At 38.1% G+C, this 26499-nt stretch overlaps 1 long non-coding RNA gene across 1 annotated transcript; it reads right to left on the bottom strand.

Annotated features, from left to right (window-relative positions):
• Positions 1 to 1346: 1346 nt before the first annotated feature.
• Positions 1347 to 21848, bottom strand: LOC307067671. The gene is made up of 4 exons (XR_013811417.1): positions 21737 to 21848; positions 20387 to 20407; positions 5591 to 5873; positions 1347 to 1587 (listed from the first exon to the last, which is right to left on the bottom strand). It is a non-coding gene; the product is annotated as an uncharacterized lncRNA (long non-coding RNA).
• Between the last annotated feature and the right edge of the window lie 4651 nt (positions 21849 to 26499).

The raw sequence follows: 26499 nt of genomic DNA, 5'->3' as shown, positions 1-26499 counted from the left end.
AACTGTCCCTTTTTCAAAGTATTGTATTATTATGCTTTGGGTTCCTTCTTTCATGTTCTTAATCATTTAAACCAGTCTATAATCCATATCTGATAATTATTTGATGTTCTTGGGGATCTAATCCTACAGGTTGTTGTGTCTGCTGACGCTCCCTCCTGGAGGATTGTCTCCTCATGTGTTTGTAATTTTGGATTGTGAGCTCATCTTCAGCAGGGTTTTATCTTCCTTATTCCTAGAAGACCTTTGCTTCTGCCAACCCGTCCTGATATCACTGTTTCATGACAGTAATTTATGTTAGTTTTCAGACTTTGGGGAATTCCTACACTCTACAGATAATAACAGACATGAAGAATAAAGGCATCTACCAAAAAGATAACTGATGTCCCTGAGGTAAGGAACCTAACAAATAAAATGGGAAAATCATTCAAAGAAATAATTTTTGAAAATTTCTCTTTTACAAATGAAGAAATTAGTTATAGATGGAAATAACAAACCATGTTCCAAGAAGGAAAAAAAAAAAAAAGACACAGAATGGTGACACCGATCTCTATCCCAGTTGAGTTGCTAAACATCAAAGAAGTCTTTAAACAAACAGACAGACAAAGCAAGTCGACTAAAAGGGGTGAAGTGGAGTGGGAATCAGTCTTATCTCAGATGTCTCTAAGGCAAGATTCAATGCCAGAAAACAGTGAAATATTGCCACAAATTTGAGAAAGAAAAACGTGGCCCAAGAATATTGTTAAATATAAGAGAAACAGACAGATATTCTCAACCTGAAAAATATCAGGGAATACAGGACAAAGTGCTTTTCTAGGAAAAAAAATATTGACAAAAATCTACGGATTAGGGACTTCCCTGGTGGTGGAATGGTTAAGAATCCACCTGCCAATGCAGGGGACACAGGTTAGAGCACTGGTCCGGGAGGATCCCACATGCCACAGAGCAACTAAGCCTGTGCGCCACAACTACTGAGCTTGTGCTCTAGAGCCCATGAGCCACAACTGCTGAAGCCCGCGCACCTAGAGCCCGTGCTCCGCAACAAGAGAAGCCACCACAGTGAGAAGCCCGCGCACTGCAACAAAGAGTAGCCCCCGCTTGATGCAACTAGAGAAAGCCCATGTGCAGCAACAAAGACCCAACCCAGCCAAATAAATAAATAAATAAATAATTTTAAAAATTAGTGGTTTAAAAAAATTCTATGGATTAAAACAATGAACTCAATAATGGAAAGGCACTGCTGACAGTAAGCAGTGATTCCATTTAAATATAGAATTAAGACTGAACAGGACAAAAAGTAAATGTCATAAACCTTGACAAATAATAACATCAAAAACGGGTGGGGAGAGAAGACAGAAAGTTTATCAGTGTTAACTTCAATTTCTTCCTCTATCCACAGTAAGAAGTTAAGCAAGTATCCAAAAATAAAACATGTGGTAAAATATACAATGATTTCAATTATTTAATGTTTTTAATGTCCTTTTTCTTAACTTTGAAGTGTCTGGGAAATAATAGCTCTTCCAATGAAGAAATATTTACTGAAGTTCAACCATTTCTTGAATTTTACTTTCTTTTTGCTGTTGTTCATTTCTGAGGAAAAAAGTAAGTAAAGCAGGAATTATAAAACAAACTCTTACATTCCTACCACTCAAAATTAATAATTATAAACGTGTCGAATGTGATGCATTGTTTTAGGGAATAAAATATGAAAGAGAGATAGCTAATGTCGCTTTTAAGCTCCATTCTTAGTCCCATCTCTCCTATGCAGAGCAAAAACTTTTCCATTCAGTTTACGTAGATAAACAGATAAATAGATATCAGTAACTGATATATAGTATTGCCTTTTGCGAACAATCATTTTTTATTTATATAATGGTAGCATATCAAACATATTATTCTGCATCTTGCTTTTTTCATTCATTGTTCAATGAGCTGCACGTAAGAGCTAGTTTATTCCTATTAAAACAAATTCCACTGTGTGACTATTTCACATTTATTCATGCATTCCACTATTAATGTACACTTAGACTGTTACCCTTGGATTTTTTGCTGTTACAAACAATGCTCCCATGAACATCCTTGCACAAGTGTGAAAGTTTCTCAGTATACCTAGAAGTGTAATCATTGGATTATAAAAACAGGCACATTTTCAATTTTATTAGATACTGCCAAATTGCTCTTCCAAATGACCACGTGTCAATACACCCAACCCTCAAAAAAAAGGAAAAAAAACTTTTTTTAAGAAAAAAAAATACACCCAACCCTTTCTCAAGTGGTGTGACAGAATATCATTTTCTCCGTATCTTCAACAGTACTTGATATTTTGGGCCATCTAAGTGAAATAGTATCTTGTTGTTTTGTATTTGCTTAATACTAATAGGGTTGAGATTATTTGCATGATGGCAGATGGAGTCTTCCTTTTAAAAAATGAAATTTCCTCTTAAAAAAGTTTTCTTCTATATATAACACTTTGGTATTAAATTGCTACTCTAGATGACTTTTGGCTACTATTTGCCTACTGTATCTTTTTCTATTTAATATTTAGGTTTTTTATGTTGTTTTACATGTGTCTCCTGTAAATATCATATGGCTAGATTTTGGTATGTGTGTGTAATTTTAATCCAAGCTGAGTTTTTTTAAAAGTAGTGTATTAAAAAAAAAAAAGTAGTGTATTTACTGTGGTAACCTACATGGCAGGGAAGTCCAAAAGGGAGGGGATATCTATATGTGTATGGCCGATTCATTTTGTTGTGCAGTGAAGGCTAACACAACATTGTAAAGCAACCACACTACAATAAAAATTAATTTTTAAAAAGTAGTGCATTTAACCCATTTTCTTTATGGTAATTTATAAAATAAATTTTGAGCATTCTACTTAATGTATTTTCTCCTTTTTATCTCCCCATTGCCATATTCCTGACTTCCACTGAATTGATCATTTCTTCACTCAGTTTTTTTCTACTCTCTTTTGTTTGTTTTTGTTTTTTGGCCACACCACGTGGAGTGCAGGATCTTAGTTCCCTGACCAGGGATGGAACCCATGTCCCCTGCAGTGGAAGCGCAGAGTCTTAACCACTCTGGACCACCAGGGAATTCCCCCTCTACTCAACTTTTAATCTTCTACGTGGCTACCTTTAAATTGTTATACATATAAACATTATTTTTCTAATAATATCTAGAGGTAATCAATATCTGTATCTCCCCCTTGAAAAGACAGGGTTCCAAAATCCTTGGCATGTTTTCACTTCCTCTTGCTGAGTGCTTCCCTGCCCCAAAATACCATATCTACCACATTGTTATGACTGGAATTTTGGCTCATAACTACTTTAAGACTTTTAAATCCAATTAATTTTTAGACAATAAGTTCTGCTCATTAATTTGCTTACTGTTTCTTCTTGTACGTCATCCTTGTTCTTGCAAAGCACATCTTCTGTCAAAGAAACCAACTTTAAAAATGACATACCTGTAGGAGTACCCTTTGTGTGCACCTAGGTTGGAGCACCCCTAGGGTAAGGCAGATGTTTCACTTCTGGATAAAACTGGACCTGGGTGTGAGGCTGCAGAAAATCTAACTAAAATAACTAAACGCAGTTATTTCAGAGTGAATTTATGCGTGGCAAATTTTCTAAGCTCCTTCTGTGCCTCTAATTATTTATATTTTCTCCTCAAATTTGTGTGATAGCTTGGCTGGAATATAATTCCTAATTGCAACATTTATTTTCCTTTCAGCACTCTGAAGAAATTGTTTGTGAAATGGGCAGGTATAATTCTGACTTAAAAAGAAATGTGGGACTTCCCTGGTGGCGCAGTGGTTAAGAATCCGCCTGCCAATGCAGGGGACATGGGTTCGATCCCTGGTCTGGGAAGATTCCACATGCTGTGGAGCAACTAAGCCGGAGCGCTGCAACTCCTAAGCCCGTGCGCCTAGAGCCCGTGCTCCGCAACAAGAGAAGCCACCTCAACAAGAAGCCCGCGCACCGCAATGAAGAATGGCCCCAGCTCGCCACAAGTAGAGAAAGCCCGCGCGCAGCAACGAAGACCCAATGCAGCCAAAAATAAATAAAAAAATTTTAAAAAAGAGAAATGCGACATGAAAAAATTTGTCTCTTGGTTGCAATCTTGTGGACCTAAAAATACTTTCTTTATGCAAGAGTTGCAACATGCTGTGAATTGCCATTCTCTATGCCAATAAGAAATACAAAGATAACAAAACATTTACAATCCATCCAGGTAAAGAAAGAGCCTTGATCAAGGAGAGTAAAAGGTCTCAAGTTAAATTTGACATGCTCTGTTTTCTATCATAAGTTACAGCCCTTCTTGCTGTGCTTTGTTGCAGAGATAATATCTCCTTGAGATAGCAAATTGTTTTATATCAAACCTTTCCTTTTAACATGTGAAATAAAATCTCCTCACTCCAATGTTTGGGTTAACTCCAAAGCTCATAAAACATGTTTCAAAAAATTGCATAAAATCAAAATATCAAATGTAAGAAATATTCCATAACATATGCCTATTATTATTCATTTAAATTATAAATTGTCTCAATTCTTTTATGTATGCATTTTCCCTCCAATGTATAGATAATGTGTAAAGCTTCTGGGCAGAGAGAGCAGTTCAGTTTTCTGGCCTCCCTGTGCTATCAAGCTTGAGTTTAAAGATACATCATGAAGTCTTCTAAAAAAAAAAGAACATAGCATGAAGCTCTGTTTTTCCCACATGCTCCACAGCATTCTTGTGTCAGATGTTGCTGAAGAAAAGTCACATGCCAATCTGATTCTTATTCTTTTCTCAGAAATCTGCTTTTTCTCTCTGATAACTTTAAGAGTGTCTTTTATTTTTTGATGATCTAAAATGTCATTATTACATGACTCTGTACAGGCTTTTTCTTACTTATTCTGTCCAGCAATTATCTCCAAATCTATAAATCACAAATAAAATTCAGGTTGTTTTTCTTTGAATAAAAACAGTAAAAATACTGTAAAATGTATATAAAGGAGAAAAGTCCATGAATAGCTGAGCTTACCTTAAAAAAGAAGAGAAAATGGGGAAAAGGAGGCTTGCTCTACCAGATATTAAGACATATTGCAGGGCCATAACAGGTGGGTATCAGTGCAATAGACAAAAGGAACAAGGTAGAAAACTCTAAGAAGGACCCATTTATAATGGGAATTTGATATACAATAAAGGAGGCATCACAAATCAATGGGGAAAGATGAGATCATTTATTAGGTGGAGTTGGAAAAACTTGCCCACTACATGGAGAAGAATAAAACTGGATTGCTACCTAACATTATCTATAAGCATGAACTCCAGATGAGTTAAGGAAATAAATGTGAAAGTAAAACCATAAATCAAACTCAATAAAATGTAGGATGAACTTTGTGACCTATAGAGACAGGGAAGAACTTTAAACGTCAAAAGCACAAACCAATACAGAAAAACAATCGAGAATTTGATTATATCAAAATTATTTCTATCCATGAAAGATACCACATAAACAAAGTTAATAGGTGACAGAATAGAAAGAGGCATTTGCAAAGTCTAAAACATATAGGGGATTAACATCTAAAGTATACAAGGACTAAAGGTCCACCTTTCTGTTCAGCCATTCTCAGCATTGCTTTTGTCCCCATGTGGTTGCAAGATGACCACTACAGCTCCAGATAGTGTATCCTCACACAACTGCATCCAAACACAGGAAGCAGTCGTTCCTTGTGCGTCTCTTGGTATTGTGGAGAAATACTCATAGAAGTCGCCTAGCAGAACTCCTGTCTGGTCCCACTGGTCAGGACTGGATCACACATCAATGCCCCAGTTGCAAGGGTGACTGGAAAAACAATTGGTGGGTATGTTCAGCAACTATGGTGGGAGACAGCCTGGCCAGCAGGGGAGAAGGGTTGGAGAACAGCAGTTAGAGGATTAACAAAAAACGTTGCCATATCTGCCTTCCATTTTCTCCACTTTCTCCTGTCACTCCTATTAGATAGATGTGAGCACTTGATCTACCCCGCCATGGCTTTCATTCCTCCACCTACTTTCTTTTCCTACTTCGTTCTGAGAGAATTTCTCCATCCAGTTTTCCAGAACAGTATTCACTCTTCTGTGTATCCACTCTGCCATTCAACCCATCTGTTGTTTTATTTCAAAAAGTATGTTTTTCATTGTTAAGATCTCCATTTTACTTCATTTTTGTAATGCCTGTTCATGCTCTGTGGATGCAGTATCCTTGCATCTCTCTGATGATATTATTCTAAAGGTCTGTTCCAATTCCATTAGCTTTGTTTCCTCAAGTGAAGTTCTTCTTTTTTTAAATTCTATTTCGAGGTGCTACTCAAGCATACGGGGATTATTTACCCAAGATCTAGTTTTTCCACTGAGATCAGTTTTATGGTATGTGAATTATATCTCAATAATGCCGTTTTTTTTGTTTTTTGTGGTTTTTTTTTTAAAAGAAGGAACTGATTGCTTACACTTCTGCCTCTGAGAGGAGTACTCAGACTTTTCCTTGGGCCTCTGAAACTACACTCTGTACTAGCGAGGCTTGTTTGGAAACCCATCCTGTGCAAGAACTGGAGCATTACTAGCCTTACAACCATTTATAAAGGGCTTTGTGGCATCTACAACTTGCTCCATTTGTTTTTCCTCCACTGGGCAGAAGTAAAATGATTAAAAATAAGGATCACAAGTCAGAACAGGACTCAAAGTGCTAGTGTTACTGTAGCTAGAGGCTAGCAGTGAAGTGACATCATGCTCTGCCTATCGATCTTAGGAGCTCCTTGGCAGAAGGGAGCTTATCAAGTATCCGATAGTGAAACTCTCACATATATTACTTCACTTCATCCTTAAAGCCACCTTTAGTAGCAGGCACTACAGATCTGTGTTTTACAGATGAGGAAACTGAGGCTAGTTTAGAGAAGTTAAGGAACTTGCCCAGAACCCACAATAAGAAAGTTGTGGAGTCACTGTAAAGCACCAGGGAATTATACAAAGATCAAGGAGAGTGAGAAGACATAAACTTACCTCACCTGAGACAACTCCAACAAACAAAGCCACTCAGATGTCACCATTCAATGGCTGTGTTCTTGGCAGGCATTTTGATACACAGGCATTTGGTAGCTTTTCTCTGGAAGTCTCCATTTCTTGATTCTTTTTTTCAGAGACAATTTTTCATGACCGTTTTATTACCTGGATCATCTCATGAGTATTTCACTGTCCCTCTCTGAAGAATATTATAAGCCAAATAAATGTCCTACCTTTACCTGATGGTCTGGTGCAAGTTAGTAAATTCGAGGACCTCTTCCCTGACTTTGCTTCTCAGGACCTGATGAACACTTCTTCAAGATATGGCAACACAGAACCACCAGCATATCATCAGACCTGTGAAGTCTAGTCAGGGTTTTGTGTATCTCAGAGAGGGTCTGTCAAACTCATGTTTATTCTTAGGCATCACAGGGAGTCTGTTGTCTTTTATCGATTAGAGGTCGCTGCTTCAGTCGGTTTTAGCCATCTTTAGTAACTCATACTGCCGCCCCCCCGCCCCGCCTCCACCACCACAAACACTGATGCACACAGAGCTGCAAGGTTTCATCCTGCACAATGCTTCTCTGACCAGCCTATAGTTTACCGTTGTTTTGCCACAGTAACAAGACCTATATAACAGAAGCCTGGTCTCAGATAACATCAGGACTTGCCTCCAGTTCTTCTGACTTCTAGCCCAGGTTCCCTTTGCATTAGTCCACGCTGCATCTTATGTAGATGATTCTGACATATTATGTGCAAAATCTGGACAGAGCTGTATGGTTACTAGACAAATAAACCGTCTGCATTAAGTTGGTAAGTCACAAGCTACATTTTTAGAATGTTTCTCTTCTCATTTGGCTAATTCAATAATACAGGTATCTGTCCAAATTTTAAACAAGAATTTTGTGCTGTCAGAATGAATTTTCCTAGTAGAAATTGTTTCTGGTACAAGGTGGTAGCATTTCTGTTATGTAATGTATAAAGTAAATGTATTCAATATGTATAATCTGAGTGACTAGTAACAGCTTTTCCTGATATCTCACAGTTTCTCTTTGTTCATCACTTTAATCAGTGAGATTAAAAGACAGAGATCTTACATATGACTCCTCATACACCTGGGTTTTCGATTCCATCTAGTATCTATAAATTTCCCTTTTCAAACCACCTCCTTAGGATCCTTATCAGAGAGCAAGGAACAGAAATTCTATGCCATTAGATCAGCAGAAGGTAAAGTACTCTCTACATATTATTCCATTTAATCCTCCCAACCCTCTGGAAATAGACATTATATAACAACAACAAAAAAGCACATTGCTATAAAAGATCAGAGGTAGTATTCAAATCCAGGTATTTCCAACCTAAGAACTCATGTTCTTCCTTCTATACCATGAGTTAAGAAGCAGACACATTCATGTAATAATATGACACAACTGTAACATAATTTCTCATAAGAAAAATATAAAAATGTTCCCCCAAACTCATGGTTCCTTTTATTTAATATAAAGAGAAAGGATTCTTGTTAGCTAGTAGAAAAGCTGGAGAAGCCTTTGGGAAAAAATAGCAATTAAGAGAGGCCTTTAAGGATGGATAAAATGTCAACAGGTCCTGAAAATATAGCCATCAAGTAAATTCGCCATGCAGATTCACAGGGACTGTCTCTCAAAATCTTATCACTCTGAAAATTCCTCAGGACTCTGAATCCCTGCTCATCTTCAGAGTTCTCTCCATTCCATCTGCAAATGCTCCCTGAGCCCCACCCCAAACCAAACTTTCCTTTATAAATTTTCTTTCAAGACACTTAGGGTTATCATCGTTTAAAAATAGTCTATTGGCTCTGAGGCATAAGACTTTTTAACAGCACTCTGAATTCTACTCATCCCATGCATTCTGATTCATTTGCATCTACATAATAGTGTCTTATCTTGGTTTGTACTTCACAAGATTTCTTTCAGAGCCCTTATAAATATGGCCTGGTCTCTATTCCTCCTCAATAGCAATTCCTAGTCTAAAAGCTAAAAGCAGTAGGCCTAAGGATGTGTTTATTTAAGTGTAATACGAACTGGATAAAGAGATCTAACAACAAAGCTAAAAAACAGAATGCATTTCCTTTGATGATCAAATGTTAACAACACACAATTTCAATAACTGGTGCAGTAATATTTTCATGAAAATTTCTTTGTATTAACAATGGAAAACTAATGTTAGAAGGGAACTCTAACTCTTTACTGAGTTTACATACCTTTGAGGTACAAATAAAATGTGCCAAATATTGCTCCAGCTGTTTCTATCACTGATAGTAGAATAACTGTACTTACTATAAGCTAAGCACTGTGGTAAGATTTTATTTAATTTCCATTACCCTATAAAGTAACACTAGTGCTTTTTTTTTACAAATGAAGAAATTGAGATTGAGAGAAGTTAAGTCACTTGCCCAGAGTTACAATGCTAGTCAGAGTCAGGATTTGAACCCAAACACTCTTGATTTGAGACCAAATCACTCTGATGACAAAACTTCTGTTCTTTCAGTTACAGAATGCCACCTTCATCCCCAAATCCTGCACAAAAGAGGAGGTCAAATTACAGAACCAACATGAGAGTTTCCCAAAATTATCAATTATCTCACGATGTCCCCACATGTGGGATGATGGTTAGTCACTAATCAAATCTGCATCTGAATTCCATGAAAGCAACCAGATATTACTAGGCAATGTTAACACATGCCCTCTACCATATATTGCAAATCTATCATCCAAAGGCCAGTCCTGGTGGAAAATCCTGACTTGGCCTTGGTAAGGAGATTAGCAGAGCCAGAGGATCTCCCTGAACGCTAGCATTCTCTGATTTGATGGTAGCACTGCTCAAAATAATTCCATTATTTCCTTGGGTAGAGTTCTTACATCAGAATAAATTATCAGAATAAAGGGAGCCCATTCCAAAAGAAAACCAACTCCTAATGAAGCTTTTGTTATGGTGCTCACAGCCACATGAAGTAAGGAACTCTACACAACACATAAAAGAATCTGCAGGGACTTCCCTGGTGATCCAGTGGTTGGGAATCCGCCTTCCAATGCAGGGGATATGGGTTTGATCCCTGGTCTGGGAACTAGGATCCCACATGCCGCTGGTCAACTAGGCCTGTGCGCCACAACTACAGAGCCCACACGCTCTGGAGCTCACGTATCACAACTAGAGAGAGGCCCACGTGCTGCAACTAAGACCCAACACAGCCATAAATAAATAAATAGATAGATAGTTAAAAGAATTTATTAAAAAAAAAAGAATCTGCAACAGATTTGTATATTTTTCCTTGGTATCAGATCTGTATTGGTGTAATTAATATGTATATATGCTCCTGAAGGAGCACAAGTGTATTTAATATGAATGGACTATTTATTCATCACTGACGCCTAACTGAAAAAAAAGCAAAATTTTCTGAGTATATAAGAGACATACCCTAGGGGCTTCCCTGGTGGCGCAGTGGTTGAGAATCTGCCTGCCAATGCAGGGGACACGGGTTCGAGCCCTGGTCTAGGAAGATCCCACATGCTGCGGAGCAACTAGGCCAGTGAGCCACAACTACTGAGCCTGTGCATCTGGAGCCTGTGCTCCACAACAAGAGAGGCCGCGACAGTGAAAGGCCCACGCACCGTGATGAAGAGTGGCCCCCACTCGCCGCAACTAGAGAAAGCCCTCACACAGAAAGGAAGACCCAACACAGCCAAAAATTAATTAATTAATTAATTAATTAATTTAAAAAATCGACATACCCTAGAGGAATGGTTTCTCTCTTTCTCAAAATTTAAAAATACCTTTCTACTTAATTATGTTATTGATATGCTGATCACTTCAACACCCCTGTGGAGCTAATAATAATAATAATCACAGATTTTCTGTTCTTCATTTCAGGGGCTTTTGTTTTTGCTGAAGTTGGACTCTTTTCAATAGATTTGCCATGTTTTATTTCTCTGCATCTTTTTCAGATCTAAAAATAACAACATAAGGGCTTCCCTGGTGGCGCAGTGGTTGGGAATCCGCCTGCCAATGTAGGGGACATGGGTTCGAGCCCTGGTCCAGGAAGATCCCACATGCCGCAGAGCAACTAAGTCCATGCGCCACAACTACTGAGCCTGCACTCTAGAGCCGGCGAACCACAGCTACTGAAGCCCGCACACCTAGAGCCCATGCTCCACAACAAGAGAAGCCACCGCAATGAGAAGCCTGCACACCCCAACAAAGAGTAGCCCCCGCTTGATGCAACTAGAGAAAGCCCACGTGCAGCAACGAAGACCCTATGCAGCCAAAAATAAATTTAAAAAAATAAAATAAAAATAACAACACAAAGCTACAAAGCATTAATTATATAAAATATTTCTAATAAACGAAATTGCATTTTGGATGCAAGGGGCCAAATTATGCACATAGATTAATCACTCCTTCCACAAACACAATATCAAGGAGGGTGGCCTAGGTTCAATGTTCTAATATATCACTCAGATTTTTTGGAGGAAAAAAATTATAACTGTGGAAAATACAATTTTCAAAAGTATATCAAATCAGCTATATAAATTATGAAATATAATTCCAAAATAGTGTAAAAAAACACCAATTCTTCCTTGAAACAAAAAAATGTAATATATCAACACATTGTACACCTTACCTTACACAATGTTACATATCATTTTTCTCTCAATAAAGTTGGAAAAAAAAAGGAAAAAATATATGAGTATGAGTACCATCACTATCATTAACACCTCCCAATAATCTGTCTCTCCCCTAATCACTGTTTCATATAAACACTTCTGACTGTATATTCCAATGTTGTCTGTTGATGTTACCTGAGGTCAGAGTCCTTGTCTTATCTTTGGTTCCACAAGATCTAGTACAAAACCTAGCACAAAACCTACTCTATAAATGATCACTGAACTGAAATAAACACCCTTTATGTATCTCTGAGGCACAAGTGAAATAATATACGCAAAAGTACTTTGGAAATGACATTGGATTTGTCAATGATTTCTTGGATATGAAAAAATAGACAAACTGGAATTCATAAAAAATTTTTCACTTTTGTGCATCAAAAGACACTATCAAAAGAGTAAAAAGGCAACCCACAGAATGGGAAAAAATATTTGCAAATGATATACCTGAGAAGGGATTAATATTCAGGCTATATAGAGAATTCCTAAAACTCAACAGCAACAACAACAAAAAACCAACCTGATTCAAAAATGGACGAAGGACTTGAATGGACATTTCTCCAAAGAAGATCTACAAGTAGTCAAGAAGCACATGAAAAGACACTAAACGTCACTAATCATTGGGGAAGTGAAAATAAAAACTACTATAACACTTCATACCCATTAGGATGGCCACTATCAAAAAAACCCCAGAAACAACAAATGTGAACTGTTGTTGGGAATGTAAGCTGGTACAGCTGCTGTGGAAACAGTATGGTGGTCCATCAAAAAATTAGAAATAGGGACTTGCCTGGAGGCACAGTGGTTAAGAATCCACCTGCTAATGCAGGGGACACAGGTTCGAGCACTGGTCTGGGAAGAGCCCACATACCACGGAGCAACTAAGCCCATGCACCACAACTACTGAGCCTGCACTACAGAACCCGTGAGCCACAATTACTGAGCCTGCGCGCCTACAGCCCGCACACCGCAACAAAGAGTAGCGCCTGCTCACCACAACTAGAGAAAGCCCAAGAGCAGCAACAAAGACCCAACTCAACCAAAAATAAATTTTAAAAAATAAAGTTGTCTTAACGCTCCAGGTTTTTTACTTTTTCATACAAATTTTTTTTTAATTTAAAAAAATATTTTATCTGCATCAGGTCTTAGTTGCAGTATGTGGGATCTTTAGTTGTGGCATGCAAACTCTTAGTTGTGGCATGTTGAATCTAGTTCCCTGACCAGGGACCGAACCTGGGGCCCCTGCATTGGGAGTGTGGAGTCTTAGCCACAGGACCACCAGAGAAGTCCCCTATATAAATCTTAGGTTATTGTCAAGTTCCAGGGAAAATCATTAGGCATCCTGTTTAATTTATAGATTTGGAGAGAACTGATATTTTTCTGATATTACATCTTTCCATCTATGAATCTATCTCCATGACGTCAAGACTTTTTTGTTCCCTAATAGTATCTTGCAAAATTTTCCATTGCATCTTTCATTAATTTCTGAGCTTATGGTTTAAGTCACTATTATAAATTGGATCATTTTTCTATTACATATACTAATTGTTACTTGTAAGAATGCTAATCTTTATATAAGTTACTTCACTGAACTTTCTAATAGTTTTAATAGTTTGTAGATTCTCTTGAAAATTTAGTGTAGACTTCCTTTACAATCAGGACAGCTTTTTTTTTACTTTTCAATTTTATATCCCTTAGTACTTTTTCTTGTCCTTGCACAAAATTGAATAGGTGAGAGCAGCAACTTCTTGTCTCGGCTCTGTCTTTGATGTAACTCTTCCTGAAGTTTCACCATCAAGTATGCATTAACTCTAAATTTTTTATCATTAGCAAGTTAAAGACATTCTTTTCTATTTATTGTTTGCTAAGTTCTTATCATGAATCCATAATTTTATCAAATTCTTCTGCATATGAGCTTATCATATGATTTTTCTCTTTTACCCTGTTGGTAGATTTTCTGATGTTGAATTAGTCATTCATTCATTCAACAAATACGTATTGAGTGACTGTGATGTACCAGGCACCATTTTAGACTCTGGGAAAACAGCAGGGAACCGACCGGCAAAAACCCCTGCCCTCATGAAGCTTAAATTCTATTTGGGAAGACAGATAAGAAACAATACAATAAAATACAGCACAAGTCATAAGTGCTCTGGAGAAAAACAAAGCAGAGCAGGAGGGTAAGGAGTGCTAGCTAGAAAATGAAATTTAACTAGGATAGTCAGGGAAGGGCTCACTGGAGTGACATTTGAGGGAAGATCAAAGAAAGTCCATGGTAGGCTGAAGGAACCACAGGTGCAAAGCCCTCAAGGCAGAACTTTTAATTTTGCCACTGAAGAATTTTGAGCAGAGGAGTGATGACATATTTTAAAAGAATTTTTAAATTCTTGCATTTCTAAAATACATCCTCTTTGCCCATTATGCATTATTTTATTACACTGCTAAATTTGTGAGAATGTTGCTTTTCTTTTATCTCTACTCCTGAGATTGGTTTTCTAATGTTTTCTTGAACACCCTTGCTCATCCTTATATTAAGGTTGTAATCTTGCAAAAAGCATCATAGAATGAGTTGGTTGTTACTGTTTTTTTCCCACTACATGTACTAACTGTAATGCATGTACAAGAATGCTTTTGTTTTTTGTAAGCTGATTTTTTTCTTTAATCTGTTATACTAATTTGATTGAGCTGCACCAAAATTTTCCACCATGACCAGGGAGTCTGTCAATTTCTCCTTGCAGTTGTTGGCGAATACACTGGAAGGTACATAGTTTTTTACTTTAGTATCTTCTTAGATTTCTTTTACCACTAGGTACTGTCCCTCCTTACCCTAATTAATGGTTTTTGCCTTAAATGTTATTTTGCCTAATAATAATATTGCTGCACAAGCTTCCTTTTAGTACTTACCTGAATTGTTTTCTCCTTTATTTTCAACACTTTTCAAAAATTAGGCTTTAGTTGTGTCTCTTGTAAGCAACATATAAATGAATTTTTAAAAATCCAATATGACAAACTAATCTTTTACAGAGTTGATTCATACTTTTGACTACTGATGTAGCTGGATTTATTTCCCTACTTTATATAGTTTTCAATATATTTGTTATCCTTCTGATTCTTTTCTCCTGCCTTCTATTGAATTGATAGATTTCTATATTCCCTTTTATAGCTCTGCTTGTTTGGAAATTATAGATGCCTTCTTTTTCTGTCAGTAATTACTTTTTTTTTTTTTTTTTTTTTTAGTAATTACTCTTTTCTTTTTTCCTTTTTAGGCTGTGGCATGCGAACTCTTAGTTGTGGCATGTTGAATCTAGTTCCCTGACAAGGTATCGAATCTGCGTCCCCTGCATTGGGAGAGCAGTCTTAACCACTGGACTGCCAGGGAAGTCCCTATTCTTACTTTTAGAGGGCACACTTAACTTTACCTTTATTCTAAATATTCTTCAGCTATGTTTGCCTTCCTCCTGAACATAAAGAGGTTCTTAGTGAAGAGGTCCTCTCTCACTAGAGCAGATGTTCTTCGAGTGTGTTTCCCAAGACCCATTCAAGAATCTGCAAGGTTAAAGCTATTTTATAATATTACTAAGATGCTGCTTTTTCCCCACTCTGTTGACATTTGCACTGATGATATGAAAGCAATGATGGGTAAAACAGCTGGTGCCTTACATGAATCAGGGCAGTGGTACCAAACTGTCCCAGCTGTCATTGTATTCTTGTCATGCACTCACAGAAAAAAAAAGCCAATTACGCTTAAGAGTGCCCTTGATGAGGCAGTAAAAATTACTGATTTTATTCAATTTTGACCCACAAATATGTCTTTTTAAAAATCTGGGTGATGATATAGGAAACATGCATAAAGCACTTTTGCTGCACACAGTACAGTGGTTGTCTCTTGGAAAGGCACTTGTGTGATTGAGTTTAACAAGCCACTTTTTTTCACAGAACGTCATTTTTATTTGAAGAACGACTGACAAACTGTGGTTCTGCAGACGTGGGTATGTGACAGACATTTCCTTGAAAATGTAGTGATCTTGTCACTTCAAGGAAAAGAAAAAAATTTAATCTGTCAAGCAGAAAGGCTATTAATATATTCCCTTCTCCAACTACATGTCTGTGTGAGGCTGAATTCTCTACAGGTATTTCAATTCAGAAATAAGAATTTATGAATAATGTGATTCATCTATAATAATATATACATGAAAATGAATACCCGATTCATATATAAGAACCCAGTTGTCTTCTAAGCCACACACTAAAGACACTGGCAAAAATGTACAAATAATGCCACTCATTAAATTTCTATCTTGGGAAATATTTTTCATAAAAATGTTAACATGTAGTGGGTTTATTATTTAGTATTTTTAAAATATTAGTTTTAATTTCTAATATGGCAAATATCAGTTGATATAACCCATGTAACAAAAGCTCTTTGGGTCTACAATAATTTTTTTTTTTTTTTTTTTTTTTTTTTTTTTTTTTTGCGGTACGCGGGCCTCTCACTGTTGTGGCCACTCCCGTTGCAGAGCACAGGCTCCGGACGCGCAGGCTCAGCGGCCATGGCTCACGGGCCCAGCCGCTCCGCGGCATGTGGGATCTTCCCAGACCGGGGCACGAACCCGTATCCCCTGCATCGGCAGGCGGACTCTCAACCACTGCGCCACCAGGGAAGCCCTACAATAATTTTTAAGAGTATAAAGGGATCCTAAGACCAACACATTCAGGAACTGTTGGTTTATTTCAGCTTTCTTATCACAAAAAAAGTGTCTACTTTGCAGTCAATAACTGATTTAAATGTAGACTTGTCAAATCAATTTCTATGTTCAGATTATTTTTTTAGCCACCACCTCTCCTACTGCAGAAACTTTGTTTTTTTTTTGTTTTTTTTTTTTTTTTTTTTGCGGTACGCGGGCCTCTCACTGTTGTGGCCTCTCCTGTTGAGGAGCACAGGCTCCGGACGCGCAGACTCAGCAGCCATGGCTCACGTGCCCATCCGCTTCGCGGCATGTGGGATCTTCCCGGACCGCAGCACGAACCCGTGTCCCCTGCATTGGAAGGCAGACTCTCAACCACTGCGCCACCAGGGAAGCCCTGCCTTTGCTTCTTTACTCCCACATCTTCTCTCTGGATTCACTTTTCTCCTTGCAGAAATGTATCTTCTAATAATTTTTTAAAATAAATTTATTTTTGGCCGTGTTGTCTTTGTTGCTGCACGCAGGCTTTCTCTAGTTGCGGCAAGCCGGGACTACTCTTCGTTGCAGTGTGCAGGTTTCTCATTGTGGTGGCTTCTCTTGCTGCAGAGCACGGGCTCTAGGCGCACAGGCTTCAGTAGTTGTGGCACACAGGCTCGGTAGTTGTGGCGCACGGATCTAGTTGCTCTGTGGCACGTGGGATCTTCCCGGAGCAGGGCTCGAACCTGTGTCCCCTGCACTGGCAGGTGGATTCTTAACCACTGCACCACCAGGGAAGCCCTCTTTTAATAATTCTTGTGAGGTTCTGTACTAAACTCATGTCTAAAAATGTTTCTAATTTATAGTCATTCTTGAATGTTATTTTAGCTGTGGATAAAGTTCTAGGTCAATATATACTCTCTCAGCATTTGAGACATTGTTTCCTGGCCTCTACTGTTGCTGATGAGAAGTGAGCTGCCATTGTAATTGGTGGCCCTTTGTATATAAAGTAGTGTCTTTTTTTTTTTTAATTTATATATTTATTTTTGCTGTGTTGTGTCTTCGTTGCTGTGCGTGGGATTTCTGTAGTTGAGCCGAGTGGGGGCTACTCTTCGTTGTGGTGAGCGGCCTTCTCAATGATGTGGCTTCTCTTGTTGCGGAGCACGGGCTCTAGGTGCGCAGGCTTCAGCAGTTCTGGCCTGTGGGCTCCAGAGTGCAGGCTCAGTAGTTGTGGTGCACGGGCTTAGTTGCTCCCCAGCATATGGGATCTACCCAGAGCAGGGCTCAAACCCATGTCCCCTGAATTGGCAGGTGGATTCTTAACCACTGCGCCACCAGGGAAGTCCAAAAACTAGGTCTTAAATAGTGTTTTGAGTCTACTTTGATACCCTTAAATCATAGATCTAGCTACTTAGTCAACAGGCTACTTGTCTGGTTTTGGTTTTAAAAGACCCAAAAGCCACGTTTTTCTCATTTAGTCTCACTGGGCCCGGTTTTTTATAAAGCAGCAGTCCCAGGCCGAAAGTCAACAGTTTTACCAGCTTGCTTTCACAAACTGACACCCATCCCAGGCCCTGGCTTTGATCACTATTCCTAGCTCTTTTGCCTTGGTCATGGAGCTCTCAAAAAGATTTTTAGAAACAGAGGTCATGGTCTTGGCCACCCTGGTTCTAGACCCAGAGCCCGAGTTCCCACTCACCATGAGGGGTTTCTCTTCTATTTTTAGTCACATAAATATATCTCCTTTTATCTTAACCATTTTACATGTTATTGTTAAGTGTTTGAGGCAGAGGAATTGTGTAGAAGCATGAACTCACTTTAATATCTCAATCAGAGGTAATAACTTTTAAAATACATTTTAAAAAATGATAATGTATTTTGTAAGCAGAAAAAAAGCTTTAACAATTTTAACATTTACTCTCTTTACTATAACAGAGGCAAATAAAAAGTGGAGTTATGGATGCAAAGAGGAGAAAGAGCCAAATGCTTATCACGGGAACTGGAAAAAGCTTCACATTTCAACCAGTTGTTTGCCCACATCCTAAAATGGTCTATGGATTCACTAGAACCATAAAGGAAGAAGTGAAACAAATACTTAGTCATATCTAATGAACTTGTTAGAAAAGAGTGATGCAATACTTGGTAGAAATATCTCATCAGCGATGAAAATGGAAGCTGTTCCTCTGCAGTAGTGCAGTGGAGCCAGTCCTGTGTGGGGCAGGAGGTGCCCAATCAATTTAGTTTGCTTCATCTATGTGTCTCTGGTCTGCTCTGTCCTTTGTTATACATGGAAACTGGGGCAGTTTAGCAACTCATTAAGAAACACACAAGAAGATGGGCAGCAGATGGGGAAGCATCATGGGCTGGGGCTCACAGCAGTGGTGACAGCAAAGCAGTCCCCAGTGAACTAGGTGTCAGGTAGGCCAAGAAAGAGGGTCAAGTTCTGAAAACTGGAATATGGCAGAGAAGGTGGAAATAAGACAAGTGCTCTGATACTAAAACACACTAAAGTCAGAATGAGTTCAACAAATGAGGGCAGAGAGGAAGTCAGCCCCAAGCCTGAGGTTTAGCTGGGTTTGTGGTTGAGACTGACTGGCTCCAGCAGTGGAGATAAAGCACCCAGGTCAGACAAGGAGTCATACGTGTAAGTCCATACATTCAGAGCATGAGACCTATCACCAACATGGATGAAGATCCATGAAATTAAACTTTAGATATTAGTGCTGTGCTCTAGTTCTAGTTTTTAGTATTATAAGTGGACATTAATTCACAAACAGCAAACTATAGGAACCTGCCTAACTCCTCAAGAAAGAAGCAATTTGCGTACAGAAAGAGATATGAATATAAATTCAAGGTATTATTAAAGACAAGTTCATTCCCTTTTCTCCTAGCTGTCAATTACCTTAAAATAGTAAAACTTTAAAACAATGTACCCTAGACTCAATAGTACTATTAACTCTTTCAAAAAATAGCCAAAAAAAATCTACTTCAGATCCAAATTTCTTGGTCAAGTAAAACTAAGAGATTGATCACTAAATTACAAAAACAAATCCGTATGTAATAATCTAAACTATTAAATAAAGGTTTCTTCCCACCAATGCCAGAAAATAAAATTTTCATGAGTTGGCCTCACAAAGGTTGTGTCTAGACCAGAAATGCCCAATTAAAACAGACATAATCGAAGGTGCTGAGTTCTGAGTGGTTAAGCACTATGGACAAGGTACTAGCTAGTCAGAATGGTTACTGGTAAGGTGAGTTTCAATTATTGCCTGGAAGGGTAACAGCAGTGTCATATTAAACATTTACCCAGGGCTTCTTTTAAGCATTTGGGGAGGCGACATACCTTAAATATTAATGTTATTGTTTATTCATCAAATATTTATGGAACCCATACTATGGACCCAAACCCTGTATTAAGCACTAGATCTGGTTCTCAAGGAGCTTACCATGAGTTACATTGTTAATAAAAGCAATATTATTAACAAAAAAATTAAAATAAATTATGTGCTGTGTGCCAGATATTGTACTAGGTGTTTTATATTAGTATTTCACTTAATCCCATTTTAAAGGTGATAAAACTCAGGCTTAGCGGTTGAGTAACTTGCCCAAGTTCACAGAACTAGGATCTGGTGTTGTAATTAGAACTCCAATCTGTTCCAGAGCCCCAAATCCTATCCATTATGCATATTGCCTCTGGTAAGGGAGATAAGACATAAAGAGCATAATTATCATATAAGGTCAAAAGTGAAAAAGGAAAAAAGAATTGTAGATAATTAAGGACATTCAAGAAGACAAATTTCTTCCAAGTGGGTGAGCAAGGAATGGTTTTGTGAAGCAAGTGATATTTACAAAAATTTTTGTCGGATGGATAGGATCTGGTTGTACAGAGAAAGGATATGAAGGACAAGGTGTAAAAAGTATGAGTGGTGGAAGGCGTGTTGCACCGGGAATCGGAAGATCAGGTTCAAGCTTTACTCCTCCTTAACTGTGCACAAGAAGCAAGCCACTTACCTCTCTAGGCTTCAGGTTATTCTTATGTAAAATGTCCAGTATGGTTCATTAAAAAAAAAAAAAAACAACATAAGCTATATGCAAGAAGATAGTCACAGTAGAGTCATTTATAAAAGTAAAATCTAGGAAACAACTTACCAACAATCAAGAAACGGGTAAATAACTCAAATTATTATGCAGCCTTTCTGACAATAATTGTGGATACTGTAGCAACATAGAAAAGTGTAACAAACAGCAAATAAAATTTATTCACCACTGCACTATTACAAACATATGTATGACCAAAACTAAAGCATAGTATACAGAAATAAAATTTGAAAAATAAAAATACGCATGCCAAATCTGTTCCCCAGACCTCTTAAAGCAAAAAAACTCTAGGGATTCTCCAAGTGACTCTGATGTATACCCAGGACTGGGAGGCACTGATAGGATATCTAATGTTTCTTTCAACTTGAACATTCTAATTCTTTAAGTGCATTTCGTATACCATGGCAAAGTAGACAAGTGCTAAGAAAAGATTATAGAAATGTACAGGGAATAAAAATTAGTTTGGGGTAACTGCACCACAGGATCTGTCAAACAGAGCATGAAGGAACATGAAGGCCTTGATAGGCTAAGGAGGGGTTTGGACATTATGCTGTTGGCCATAGGAGGTTATCTATAGCTTCTGAGCTAAGTAAAATAGTGAAAGCAGCACCAGCTCTCTGGAGTCTGGAGTCTTAGCAGCCTTGGGGTTTCTGCTGCCTTTGGCTGGCATCATTGGATTTAAAGGGCCCTCACTGGTCTCCAAAAATGTCCCTAATTTTCTTATGAGGACAATCTAAGATAGCTCTTAGGGAGAGCAGGGATGTCAGTTACCTAGCATATTAGGTGGTACTATATTCTCCCTCACCTGAGGCAGACTTCACTAACCAATCACAGTACTCTTTCCCAATAAGCCCAGTTGGCTTCAAAATAATTCTCACTACTTCTCATAGCCCTCCAGGAAGCCAGGAGACCCTTCTAATGGCAGAGATTTTTCCATCTCCCTACTTTTGAGCCTTAGAAGCAGAACCTACCCCTTCAATCTGGCTAAGAAGTGCTCCAAGGATTGGACAGGAACTCTAACAGTTCTAACTTCCTTTTGTGTGTTTAAGTACGTCACAGGTTCATCTTATACCAAGGGAAAAAGAAAAAAAACGGCAAACAGGAACGTAATTCCTAGTTAAGGTAGTGAACTTTAAGGATTAAAAATAAATCATATAAAAGTACAGACAAAAGTAAATTTATCTATAAAGGAGGAGTGTGGGGGGAAAGCTGGCTTTGGTCTCCTTCTTAGCTACATCACATGCCAGTAGGTACAAAACTTACAGAATATTGATGGGAATTCTTTATCCAGACTGTTGATCACGTTTGAAGGCAACAGAAAAATGTTCTCAAATACGCAAAGAGTCAAGAAATACACCAGCTATGTACACTTCTTCTCAAAAAATGTATCTGAAGATATCATCCAGCCAACCAACTAATGAAAAAAGAAAACACGCTTTTGATTTGGAATGTGTGACATGAAAGGACTAACAGTTAATATTTGAACCTTTAAGGCTAAACAAGTAGGAGGATGAGAAGAAATATAAGTATGATTATTTCTTCACATTTAATACAGTGAACAAATAAATTTTATTCTTGATGAATCAAGAAATATATATGAATATTATTTAAAGATACAAAAAAGTAACCATAATAAAAACAGAGAAAGCGACAAGGATTTACTGTACAGCACAGGGAATTATATTAGGTATGTTGTACTAATCTATAATGGAATATAATCACAGAAAAAAGTAACTGAATCACTATGCTGTACTCCTGAAATTAACACAATATTGTAAATCAACTTTACTTCAATTTAAAAAAAGAGTCTATCATTTAATTTACCAGAAGATGGGAAGATATACCAATAATACATAGAGAAATGTGTGGAGGAATATGCAACAAAATATATTAACATGTTATCTCCAGATGGCTGGATCGAGGCTAAGTTCTTTTTTTTTTTTTTTTTTTTTTTTTTTGCGGCATGCGGGCCTCTCACTGTTGTGGCCTCTCCCGTTGTGGAGCACAGGCTCCGGACGCACAGGCTCAGCGGCCATGGCTCACGGGCCCAGCCGCTCCGCGGCATGTGGGATCTTCCCGGACCAGGGCACGAACCCGTGTCCCTTGCATCGGCAGGCGGACTCTCAACCACTGCGCCACCAGGGAAGCCCTCTGCTCTCTTATTCTTGGAATTTCACCAGAGTTCCCCACCTCACAGCCTTAGGACTTGCTGCTCCCACCACCTGAAATACTCTTAACCTATCTTCACATGGCTAAGTCCGTCTCTGCAGGGCTGTCTCTCTCTCTCATTACTTAGATACAGCTCACATATGATTTATTTCCTCAGAAAGGCATTCCTTGATCATCCAGTCTAGAGCAGTCCCATCCCCACAAATCACTAGTATTTTACTGTCTTATTGTGTTCATGGCACTTTATCAGTATCTTAAATTAAAAATTATCTTATTTTTTCTTTGAATATTGTTAATCTTCCACACTAGAAATGGAAGCTCCATGAGGGGAGGGGCTTGTCCCTTCTGTTTCAATGCTGTATCTCCCCTTAGGACCTTGAAGCATACTTTGGCACATAATATTTGTTGGAAAATGTATATCCATAAGTCAATTCTGTAATCATAACAAAAAAATAAAGTTATTTACTTTTGAGAAATGAAAGAAATAAAAGCAGAGAGAAGTTAGTTAAAAAAGTGAAAGATAAGACTATACTAGGATATCATTTTATGCACACTTAATTGGCAAAAAAATGTAGAAGTATGAGAACCTTAAATGTTGGAAAGGATATGGCTCAATGGGAACTCATATGTCACTGGTGGAGTATAAATCAATTCACTACTTTGGTAAACAATGTGACATTCTCTTATAGAGTTCATCATTTGCATATCCTATTACCCAGCAATTCCACTGCTGGAGAAACCTCTTCATATGTACGCACCAAGAGACACACGTTATACCACAACACTGTAAAGGCAAAAGAACTGGACTCCTAAACAGCCATCAAAAAGAAAATGAATGAATTCTGGTACATCAGACAAAAGTGGAAATGAATGTACTGCAGCTACCCAAAACAACATGGATGAATCTTAGTATGATTTAGCATAATCCCCATGATTCCAATTTTATAAAGCTTAGAAACAGAATTAAATACATTGTTTAGATGTAAGTAGATGTACAAATAAAAACAAAAGCAAAAATATGATAAACATGTTCCATATATTCTTTTGTGTCAGCTATTTAAAAAAGGTTAAATAAGGAGACTTCCCTGGTGGCGCAGTGGTTAAGAATCTACTGGCCAATGCAGGAGACACGGGTTCAATCCCTGGTCCAGAAAGATTCCACATGCCAGGGAGCAACTAAGCCCGTATGCCATAACTACTGAGCCTGTGAGCCACAACTCCTGAACCTGCACACCTAGAGCCCGCAGTCCACAGCAAGAGAAGCCACCGCCATGAGAAGCCCGTGCACCGCAACAAAGAGTAGCCCCCGCTCGCCACAACTAGAGAAAGCCTGCGTGCAGCAACAAAGACCCAACGCAGGCAAAAAATTATTTAAAAAAATAAAAAGTTAAATAAGAAAAAAATTGGACCTCACTTTGGAGTTGACCGTATCTATCATTCAAATATGAATACTACACTTTTAGGAATTTTGGTTACAAACAATGAATTTTTTAAAAAATGTATTAGTTCTAAAAAGAAAAACTTTAAAAAATTACAGTAGGCCTCTGACTTAAAGCTAACCATATTTTACAACTGTATTTCCTATATATAGCAGAGTATGTCTTCAGTAAATATATATTTGCTCAATGAATGACAGGTGACATAACTGAAGGACTATTAATAAAAACAGCTAACTTTTATTGAGCTAGGAACAGTTTTAAACACTTCACATAAAGTGTTCCATTTAATCTTCATAATAATCTTATGAGGCAAGTCATATATATTATCCCCACTCATGGAAGTACTAGAAAGTTCTATGAGAATATAAAGAAGAGAGTACTTGTCTCAGCACCAGAGGGTCGAAGATTATAAAAATGTCCTAGTTAGGAGCAAACTGGAGCAATTAAACTTATTTCAATGAGTTTCTGAAGTTACATGCTTCACTTTCTTTTCTTTCACATTTTGATGTAGTCTGTCAGCAATAAAATTAAGGCAAATGTATTGTTAGGCTCATGTAAATTTAGAAAATTGTACCCGGTACCCTTTACAAATACTGAATTCAAAAGTACAGCACTATTTACGTTGGAGAGAAGAAAGGAAATTACTAGATATCATTTGGTTGTATACAGTTTAATTAGTGAAAGAATTGAAGGCGTGAGGTATAATAAACTGGTTCATTTTCAGGAACTTAGGAAATTCTTGATAAAATGTGAATGCACAAAATTTTAAGGAAAACTTCTAGAATGAAATGGGGCTTTGTGATGACTAAATATTTTAGAAATGTGCATTACAAATTTCCAGTTTAAAGATGAAAAATGTCATATCACCATGGGAACCCTCTCTCCTTCACTTCTAAAAAGAATTAAAAGTAAACAAGACCAAAAAGTGATAAACATATATAACTATGTTTAAAAGTCCGCAACAGGGCTTCCCTGGTGGCGCAGTGGTTGAGAGTCCGCCTGCCGATGCAGGGGACGCAGGTTCGTGCCCCGGTCCGGGAAGATCCCGCATGCCGCGGAGCGGCTGGCCCCGTGAGCCATGGCCGCTGGGCCTGTGTGTCCGGAGCCTGTGCTCTGCAACGGGAGAGGCCACAGCAGTGGGAGGCCCGCGTACCACAAAAAAAAAAAAAAAAAAAGTCCGCAATAAAAACTCATATTATTTAAGACATGGTAGTCTAAAGTATCACATTTTAAAAAATAAGCACTTGCTACTAATTTGGGTGGGTTACAGGTTCTAATTTGCCCCATCCTACATCTGCTTCAAACAGCTGCTTCAAGCAGTTCATCTCTGGATCTCTGTAAAATGAGGTTAGACTAGATCTTTAAGGTGCCTTCTAATTCTAACATCCTATGGTTCTATAAAGACAGTATTTTTAAGCAGGATAATTTTTAAAATTCCAACCTTCAAACCAGATACAGTAGTTCTGATCCCAAATGTAAAACTTTTAACTGCTAGGCTTAAATTAAAATACAAGCTAAATGTGTCTCCCTTTCCTGATGGGAAGCTGAGAAGAACCAGTTCAGGTGTCTTGGGTTTCCCAGGACTAGGGTTTTCCCACCACTAGAGTATTTCTTAAGAGAGAAAATACCAAGGTTGAGTCAGAAGCAATCGAAAGAGATCATATGAAGAGGGCCAGGGAGAACAAGAAAAGAATAGAGGCAATATGGATAAATATCCAAGTAAACTCCCTAACGAAGACTTCATTTTGTAGATATCAAATCTCTTAATATTTTGTATCCCTTTTAACTACTTCCTACCCACTTTTTCCAAGTTTTTTTAGGTGAAAACAAAACACCTCAAATTTAGTTTTTAGCTATGCAAAGGGGCTCATAAATATTTTTGAATGAAAATCGGAATTCTGTCTCTATCCCTGGAGATCTTAAAATTCTTTTTTCCAGTAATATAAGAGGCCCTAAGGTACTTGGTCAAGAATACATTGGTCTAAAAAAAAAAAAAAAATACATTGGTCTACAACTTGTACTAATTTTTATCTAAAAGCATAATTAGTTTCATGAAATTTATATGAATAAGATGATACACATGGGACTTCCCTGATGGTGCAGTGGTTAAGAATCCACCTGCCAAAGCCAGGGACACGGGTTCGAGCACTACTCTGGGAAGATCCCACATGCCGCGGAGCAACTAAGCCCGTGTGCCACAATTACTGAGCCTGTGCTCTAGAGCCCGCAAGCCATAACTACCGAGCTCACGTGCCACAACTACTGAAGCCCGCGCACCTAGAGCCTATGCTCCACAGCAAGAGAAGCCACTGCAACAAGAAGCCTGCGTATGGCAACAAAGAGTAGCCCCCGCTCGCCACAACTAGAGAAAGCCCATGTGCAGCAACGAAGACCCCACGCAGCCAAAAATTTAAAAAT

This window comes from Hyperoodon ampullatus (assembly GCF_949752795.1).
Source record: "Hyperoodon ampullatus genome assembly, chromosome: 19".
Taxonomy (NCBI): Eukaryota; Metazoa; Chordata; class Mammalia; order Artiodactyla; family Ziphiidae; genus Hyperoodon; species Hyperoodon ampullatus.
Note: the sequence above shows the minus strand (reverse complement) of the source record. Positions and strands in the feature narration are given on the sequence as shown.